The sequence below is a fragment of the Panthera leo genome, chromosome B4 (assembly GCF_018350215.1).
Source record: "Panthera leo isolate Ple1 chromosome B4, P.leo_Ple1_pat1.1, whole genome shotgun sequence".
In the NCBI taxonomy this organism is placed as follows: domain Eukaryota; kingdom Metazoa; phylum Chordata; class Mammalia; order Carnivora; family Felidae; genus Panthera; species Panthera leo.
Genome location: NC_056685.1, coordinates 138,609,363 through 138,619,008, shown reverse-complemented (window position 1 = coordinate 138,619,008; position 9,646 = coordinate 138,609,363).

The following is a 9,646-nucleotide window of genomic DNA, read 5'->3' as shown; positions in this document are numbered from 1 at the left end:
ACTGTCCCAGGAGCTTAGCACGCAGACCCCGGCCCTGGAGCCTGGAGCTTCGGTTCTGCCCCCGACCCCCCAGCCCACGCAGATGGCCCAGGAACGCTCGGGGAGACGAACCCGGCGCAGCAGGCAAAGCGTCCTCATGCCAAACCGCTGGATGCTCCCTGCACCGCACAGCCAAGGCTCAGAGCTGCGAGGCGGTGGGAACGAAGGCCCAAGAAACCCTCTCCCGGCTCCACCTGCAGAGCTGAAGGACGCTCGTGGAACGGCCAGCACCTGGCGCTCCGAGGAGCCGTCAAAGGACTGCACGGATGAGCAGGTGCATCTTGGTTCAAAGTGAGTAGCCAGGCTGACCGACACTAGGCTAATGAGAAACCAGCAAGTGACTTTGAAACTTGTCCTTCTTGGGGCGCCTGGGTGGCTCAGTCGGTTGAGCGTCCGACTTCGGCTCAGGTCACGATCTCGCGGTTCATGGGTTCGAGCCCCGCGTCGGGCTCTGGGCTGACAGCTCGGAGCCTGGAGCCTGCTTTGGATTCTGTGTCTCCCTCTCTCTCTGCCCCTCCCCCGTTCATGCTCTGTCTCTCTCGGTCTCAAAAATAAATAAAAACATTAAAAAAAAAAAAAAAAGAAACCCGTCCTTCTTGCCTCGCACAGTTCTGTCCGCTCGCCACGTCACGGGGGCTGAGACGTCACACGAGAGCCACCCTGCTGCCTAGCTTGGGGCTCGTTTGACTGAGGGACCATGAATGAGTGAATGGACGGATGCATGCATGCATCATCCAGTCCCACCAGCTTCGTCCACAGACCAGGAAACAGAGGCCCGGCCGTGGCAGGTACAGACTTACGGGGAATTTTTCACGCGAGTTGGGATCCAGCGAGTCTCTGGTCACCTGACCGACGGCGCACGGAGCACGACGCAGGGGCAGCGAAACACAGGAAACCAAGAAGGCGGACGTGAGCCTGCCCCACCCCCTCCTGGGGAGCCTGCCCGCCTGGACCCACGCTGCCACGCCCTGTGGGGGTGGCTGCCGCTCAGCAGCCCCAGCCCCCGGGGGCGACCCCGCGCCCTGGGCTCCGGAGCGCCCTCTGCTGGTCAGGCCGAGCGAGGGCGACGTCGGGGTCTCAAGCGGGCTCCGTGGGCCCCCCAGGAGCCGCCCCCACGTGGTCCTGCCAACCTCCCCGGTCCCAGAGCTGGGGACCACCAGGGAAGGCTGTTTGTGTGAGCACAGCCCTCCCTTCCCAACGACCTTTTCTTTTTTTTAAGTTTAAACAACCACAATTTTCCTTTCGTGCCCTTGGCATCTGTTTTCCACGAAGATGATCACCCATTCGTGGAGTATTGATGACCTATTAACATGGAAGGCTGGGGAGAGTTGTGAACGAACGCGCGTTTTTATTCAAGTAAGTTACCCGGATTTTTGATTCAAGTGCTGCACTTAGAACGGACACTTAGTCGCAGCCGTCAGTGGGGGTCTATCGCCCATTCCCCTCCTAGGTTCTGGCCGCGCCAAACAGAAGGTCTATTCAGAGCACAGGCCGTTTGCGAGTCCGGGGTGGCCCGGAGTCTTCGCCTTCTCGCTGCTGCTCATTTGGTACATCTCGTCCCTGGAATGTGTTTCTGCAGAAATAAATCAGACTCGCGGGCTGGTGCCGAGGGGAGAGAGTACGCCTGCCCCTCCAAACTCTCCCCCGCGGCCAGGTTCCTGCCTCCCCGCCAGCCCGGCCACAGCTCGCTTCCCCCCTCTATGTGACAGCAACTGGCAGGAAGTCGATCAGCCCGGCCCGGAGCTTCCCTCTTAAGGATGGACCCAGCCCCATGTGCATATCTGACCGCCCAGGAAGAGATGTTTCTCCTGCCGGCCCTGCCTTGGCTCGTGTCAAGCCAGCTGCCGCATCTGGCTGTTTCCCCAGGAGCCCCCGCACCTGCCCCGAACCAACCAACAGGTCCGAACAGAACCAGACCGAATCGGGCAGCGGAGACAAAACACTTCCCGGTCCCCCTTTGGGACTCTTCCTGGGTGCATGGCTGAGACCACGACGCTGTCTCCTGGGTCCTCGGACCGGCCTTCTCTCCGGTCTCTCTTCTCTCTTCTCTTCTTCTCTTCTCTGCCTACAAGAGCTCAGGGCCCCACGACGGGGCTGTCCCAGGACAGGTTAGGCACGATGCTCCCTGGAGGAGAGAGGCGGCACCAGGACCCGGGGACTCCAGGGGCCCATGCAGCCCCTGCCAGAAGCCAGCTCCGTCTACGCTCTCTCCTCTGTGCCTCGGTGTTCTCGTCTGCAAAGTGGGCGCGGTCAAGCTCCTCACAAGGAGCTGTGAGCACTGAATAAAATAATAAAGTAATCTAGTGTTATCGTTGTTATTATGGAAATACCAATATCGGGGCCAGTCCGTGTGAGCTCCTTGAGACCTTACTTCTAATTCAGACCAGCGCAGAGGTAGGATTTTCATGTGACGGCTCAGAACAGAGCGCACCTGGTTACGTGGCTCACCCAAGATGACACGGAAAAAACGGCAGAGCCCAATTTTCCCACACTCTGTGCCGTATTGCCTCGCCTTCCGCTGGGAAGTGTCCCCAGTTCTCTGGGGCTTGGGGACGCTTTTCGCTCCCTCTGTGTTCTTCAAACCTTCGAGACAAGCATTGCATTGGGTTTGCTGAATCCCTGGCTTGGCCAACATCACACCTGCTCACACCTGAGCCCCAAACCCGTCTGGCAACCTCGCACAAAGCGAACTGCCCGGTGCCGGGCCAGCTTGGGGGGGGGGGGTCTCCGCAGAAATGGGGCCGGGGCCTCGGGACACAGCCCGGGGTGCTGCTGAGCACAGGGGGCACCGAAGAGACACATCTCTAAGACTCTGTCCCTGATGCTCTGAGGCAGCAGGTGGCACTTATGAGCCCCCTTGTTCTGGAACACTGCCCTCCTATTAGGCCCTGGATGGTCCTGTTCACTGCCAGGCCACAGACCTCGGTACAGCTCTGGAGCCAGGGGGACCTGGGTTCGAGGCCCGGCTCCCCCCTCGAGGAGGCAGGGGCCAGTTTGCAGACTTTCCCGGGACTGCATCCTGAGATTAAGCCCTCGCTTTGTGGGGCTGTCGGAGGAGCTGAGCGAACGTGGTCACCACGGTCCCGCGGAGGACGGCACGGTCCCCAGAATCCGGGCTCTCCCGCCGGAGTGCAGCGAAGGTCGTGACCTGCCGAGCCCCCGCCTCCCGTCTCAGGCAGCCACAGGCGAGGCAAGAGGCTTAGTCTGGGAACAGGGTGTCCCCAGGGCTGGGGTGGGCTCTTCACGGCTCCCCAAGAAAGTCAGTCTCAGAGAACATGAAAACCGGCCCAAGGCCACATCCTCAGTGTCCTCGGAAGGCCTGGCCCGCGTCTCCACTGATTTCAAGAGATTCTGGTTGGATCTGACTCCCCCTCGTCCTCACCGGCAGTCACGGTCTGCTGAGAGGGTCACCAACCCTCCCCCCGACAGCCGACCTCTCTGGACCTCCGCTTCCTCACCTGGGGAGCGGGGTGGGAGCCCCCTTCCCCACACGGCACACCCTGCTTCCGGCTCTGGTCACCCCATCTGAGGAACCTGTTCGCACCTTCTGCGCCTTCCTGGTGCTGGCTGGGCACACGCCCCACGCCTGGCAAATGGGGGTATCGACCGCACGTGGAGGGTGGGACGGCGGACGCAGGAGGGCTCAGGACCCCCAAGGGCCACGCACGAAGAAGTGGGGCCCTGCCCCACTCACCCCAGCACTTCCTTCTACCCTCCGGCCACACAGTGAGGACATCTGGGCTGAGACTCCAGTGCAGGGCTGGGTCCAGGGTCGGGAGAGGGAGGTAACCAGGGCACAAAGTGGAAAGGAGAGCTCCCTCTCAGGGTCAAAAAAGCACAGACAGTGAATGACCTTGAACCCGGCACCCTCCGCGCCTGGCTCACCTCACCCTAGTCCCAGGCCTGCTGAAATGCACAAGGAAGGACACCCTGCTCCCCAGGACACGGGAGCCTAGAAAGCCCGGACCTACCAGCGGGCCCCTGCCGTAACCTGCTTTAGGCCATGCTGACCCCTGCCTGCCTGACCATGCCCACGCGACTCACAGCCAGGATCCTGATCTTGGCTGGCCATCAGGGACCTCGCCTGGAGGACTGTCCCTGCTGACCCTTCATGGAGCTGAGAGCACTGTCCCTCTCTCCTCGTGGCCACTCAGCTCCACCCAAACATACTCGGGGCTAAGACCTCTTGAGAGCGGTCTCCAGACGCTCATGAGAGATGAATCTCCAGCGGTAAGAGTTCAGGAACCAGCCTTGGAAGTGGGGGCCCCGTAAGCACAGCTGTGTCCCCAGAGTCCCCTCCAGGTAGCAGGCAGGGGTGTGCTGGCTCAGACAGCTCTGAGGCAGAGTCCCGTGGGCCTCCTCAGCCCTTGGCTTGTCTATGAGGGCAGCGCGGGCAGGCCACGCCCCTTGACACGTATCCAGCCCCACGGGGCACCCCAGGAGGGTTCGGTCCCTGAGCTCCAGAGACAACAAACTTACTCCTGGGGTCTCCTTGGCAGCCGCCAGGCTGGCTTCCCGGTCATCAGTGACAGATTCTCTCACCGACAGATCCCAGCTTTCATTCCTTCAAACGTTTTGTACGTATCCATTAAACCCTCTGCACGAGAATCCCAGTGCATAAAATCCTTGGGCGCCGTGTCCGTTCCCGGTTATTTTTGCTGCCTCTTGTTCACGGAAGCTTGTCTCCTGGTGTGTTGGTAAAGCCTTCATCGGGAGCTCACATTCTCTCGATGGTCACATCTGGGGGCCCTGAAGGCTTCAGTGGGGGTCGCAGCCCCAAAAGGGATTTCTTTTCTTGGTTCAGAAGCCTGGGGTTGATTCGGACCTGGGACCACGACAGCCCCTCAGGGGGCCCCTGGTTTGCCGAGGAAGGGTCAGGTGCGGCTCCCCTACCTTGCTGGGGGCTCGAGGGCTTTCCAGAGCACGGACCCCACAGAGGCAGCCCCTGGGGCAACTGCTTCCTGCCTGCTTCGCCCTCACACCCCATTACTGCTTACGAGTCATGTTGCCTCTACTTCTCCCCCTCCGTGACGCTTCCCACTTTCCAGCCGTGCGCCAAAAACTACAGCGCAGCAAAGTACATCTGAGTCAGAAGGTGAAGATGATCACTACTCCATCACAATAGCCAGAAACCACCACACACACCACAAGATCGTGATTCGTAAGTCTTCAAAGAGCTACAAATGAAAGGCAAAACAAAACAAACGAAGCAAAGCAAAAAACCAAACAGGACGTCTAAATGAACCAAATTCCAGGGAAAGACAAGGCCTCACAGGTGAGCCAGGACCGAGGTTTGCCATCCCGTCCGGGGCGGCCACCCAGTCTGGACCCTCATGCCTCTCTACCAGCCACAGGCAAAGAGACTTCAAGCTCAAGGAGAAACCAGCCAGACTTTCTAAGCACTGTGGGCTTAACTGACACACTGAAGTTTGAAAGATCCCGGCGGTCATAAATAATCCTTATCACCTGACCCTGCTAAGGGGGTGAGGTTGGAAAGCAGAGAGAGACCTTGGAGTTTCATCACGTTTAGGGGCCAGGGTCCTGCTGGGGATGAGATGGTGTCTGTCTTTATTGTCAAAACAGTTGAATCCCCAGGTGAGCTGAGATTAATCAAAGCTGGAGCTGAATTCCCAACAAGATCAACTCTTTTTTTTTTTTTGTAGCATTTATTCATTTTTGGGAGACAGAGAGAGACAGAGTGTGAGCAGAGGAGGGGCAGAGAGAGAGGGAGACACAGGGTCCGGAGCAGACTCCATCAGCACAGCCGTCAGCACAGCACCCAACGTGGGGCTCGAACTCTCAGACGGCGAGATCATGACCTTAGCCATCGGTGACTGAGCCCCCAGGGGCCCCCATGATCTTGATAAGACCACAGAAATCAGTCCCTCCATGAAGCTTCAAGAGAGACTGGAGTTTAGGCTTGAGGGCTAAGAGAGATCAACGCAGTCTCCTGGGCCTTGCAGAGGAAAGGGCCTGACCCCATACCAATACGTTTGAAATCAGAGATGAGCTAAAACTAACCGGTGGTGAGGCCAGCCCCAGCTCGGGTGGACTTTTGGTGGAAAATGTGACCAATTATCAAGAGAAACAATAGTTAACACAGGTGGACACACAGATGACCTACATGTTGGAATTGGCAGACAACAGCAACCTTAAGTGTTCATTACAATTGTGTGAACTAATCTAAAGGAAGATATGATCAGAATGAATGAACAGAGAGTATTGACTGTTTAAAGCAAAAATAGTGTGACGTTATGGGGTTTATAACATGCAGAAATAAAATATATGACAATAATATCACAAAGGGTATAAGGAGTTGAAGGGAATTACAGAGTTGTGATGTTCTTATACTGTGTTCGAGGTGGTATAATATTGATGCAAGCTGGATGGTGATCATTTAAAGGCTTGTGTTGTGGGGCGCCTGGGTGGCTCAGCCTGTTAAGCGACTGACTTGGGCTCAGGTCGTGATCTCGTGGTTCGAGCCCCACATCGGGCTCTGTGTAGACAGCTCGGAGCCTGGAGCCTGCTTTGGATTCTGTGTCTCCCCCTCTCTGCCCCTCCCCTGCTTACACTCTGTCTCTCTCTCGAAAATAAATAAACATTTAAAAAATAATAATAAAATAAGATGAAGCCAGTCAGCTGACTCCTGTGCTCTGTGCTCCCCTCCCAGAACCTGCCTTATGTTGCCAGCCTCTCCCTCCTGCCGACCAGGGCTGTGGCGGCTCCGGGGTGGCTGTCCATCCCCAGCAAAGGAAGGGGCTGGCGCTGGGACACTTACGGGCAGCGGGCAGTGGGCAGTTAGAGGCAGTGCAGGGAGGACCTCTCTATGTGCCAAGGTGAGCTCTGCTCACAAGTTCCCACTAAGGGTTTCCTCCCGTCCTCTGTTCTGCGAAGCTCAAAGCATCACGGGCCTTGTCAGACGCTGACCTTCATGCCTGTGAACAGGAGCCAGTGACGCCCCTCACCCCTGGGAGGCCATCTGGAGAGGAGTTCTTTAGTAGAGCCTGGAAGCCAGCACCTGCCTCACCATGAGTGGGGGGGGAGGGGCACCCTCCTAGGCCTCATGCTCAGGAGGCGGGCACACCCCTGGCTGGGGCCCCCACCTGCTGGGCCTCGGGAGCCTGGCCAGTCTCTCCCCTCCCAGGGCCGGTCTCCTTGGCCATCCCCAACTGGTAGGGCCCCCAGACAGGACTAACACTCCCCACCCACATCTCTGTTTCCTTTGTAAATGCACCTCCCGGCAGAGGTTCACTAGCTCACCACGGCTCCAGGCAGACGAGAGGGGGCGCTATGACTTCGGGATATTATGCAAACAACCAGTGTCCATGCCTGCGAAGGGAGCTGTGGCCGAGTGCAGAGCAGGCAACGTGGCCCTAACCACGGGGTCGGCCACGGCTTGGGGGCACAGCATTCTTGAATCTCAACTGTAAACATGGCCCTTAGCTTCCTCGTGGCTCACAGAGGGAAAGATGAGCAGGGACAAGACTCTCCTTGTCCTGGTGCCAAAGACATGTCCGTCCCCCTTGTCAGTGCCTTGCCTGGAACTCAGAGACCCAGGAGAATGCTCACACATCAGGAGAATGCCCGATACTTGCCAAGGCAATGATTTCAACCTCATCTCTAAAGACCAGTGCACTACCTGCACATCCTGCCCCGACCCGCAGTCCCACTTCAAGTGCATTCCACGATTGTGACTCCAGCCAGATGCTGGTCACACTCCCTGTGACCTACAGGGTCTCGGCTCATCCTGGTTAGACGTGGCCCCGGCCCTGAGTGGGGCTGGGGCTTCGTGCCACCCCACAGAAGAGCAGAGCTGGCTGCCCTCCTGTCCGGCCCCATGTATCCAGCAAGGTCCCCCTGACTCTGGGGTGGTCCTGGGCCTGAAACTGAGATTAATTTTTTTTCTTTGGAGAAAAGGGATTTAAATTTAATTGCTGCTTGAAAGAGAGGGGGTGGGGTGGGGCAGCTGGGGAGGAGGGGCTGGAACCAAAGGGAGAAAAGCAAGGACCTGATCAATTGTTTCCATTTAAAGAGGCTGCAGTAAAATGGTTGGAAGACAGAGTTCTATGCCTCCCGAAAATGTGGCAATAAATAAGGGAAATCACCCAGAACAAACAGCACCAGCTGTCGGGAGGAACAGAGAAACCAGGAGATGTGAAAACTGCACAGGGCCAGCAGGGGGTGCGGCAGGCAGGCAGAGACCCTCGGGCCGGGACCCCGGTGCTCAGACGCTCTGAGAAGGGAGCACAGAGGGACCCTCCAGCCCCTCAGCCTGGGGTGCCTTTGGGGGGCCTTAGAGAAGCAGAGCGTCCTTGGGGACATTCCCCGGCCAGGGCTCTGCAGAATGGACTCACTTAGTCATCTGACAGATACTTGTGAGCCCCCACATCCCCTACCTCATCCTCATGATGGCACTGCTTTCCAGGTAAGGAACCTGTGCTCGGGGTGGTAACTGGTCTACCCGAGGCCACATAGCATCTGACCCTTTCTACCCCATGACCCGCCTTGATGTCCTCACTGATGAGCCAGTTGGTCCCTGAGATTCTGGCAGAGGCTCTCATGACCATTAGTCTCTGCCTGCACACCTCTTGAGGTGGGAAACTCACTTGTCCCGAGGTCCTCACCCCAGGTCTGCAGGGAAAAGAGTTTTCCCCTATGTTAAGCCAAAAGCCACTGTTCTTCCCCTGGAAACACACAGAACGTATGTGGCTTGGGGCAGCTCTCCCTGAGCCTTCGCATCCTCGCTGCCTCTCCCTCCCTCTTCCACACAGTGCCTGGGATGCCCAGCCTAAGCACACGGCAAGCGCAAGCCTTCCCTGCAGAGGCAACGGTCACTGAGAGTAAAGCCCACTTCTTGTCCTCTCCTGAGGGCTAACACTTTCTTCCAACGTGTCTTCTGCTTTCTGCATAAACTCCTGGGTAATGGGAATGCTGGATGGTGTCCAGCCCTTGCTCTACCCCCAGTGTGCTGCATAACATTGGCCAAGTCACATCACCCTCTCTCCAGCCCTTGCTCTACCCCCAGTGTGCTGCATAACATTGGCCAAGTCACATCACCCTCTCTGTGCCACAGGTTCCCCGCAGGTAAAGTGGGAATGAGAATACCTCCTCCTAGGGCTTTTATGAGGCTTAAAGGAGCGAATTTAGGTACAGTGTGTACGATAGTGACTAGCAAAGAGCAGGCGCAACATAATGTTAGTAGACCTCACCATAACCATCGCCATCGCTTCCGCTGTCATCAGCATCATGCCACAGTCACCACTATCGCCACCATCACGATCATCAGCATCAATACCATCACCAGCACTGTCGTCATCACCATCAAAATGATTAGCATCATCACCATCATCTTCACCACCATCATCATCACCTCCACCGTCATCACCGCTATCATCATCACCACCATCAAAATCGCCACCACCATCACCATCGTCACCATAGTCATCACCACCATCAAGACCATCACCACCATCACTGTCAACACCATCATCACCATCTTCATCATCCCCATCATCCCCATCATCCCCTTCAACATCACCACCATGTTCATCACCATGACCATCACCACCATCACCATCGTCATCATCATCAACCATCATCACCTACA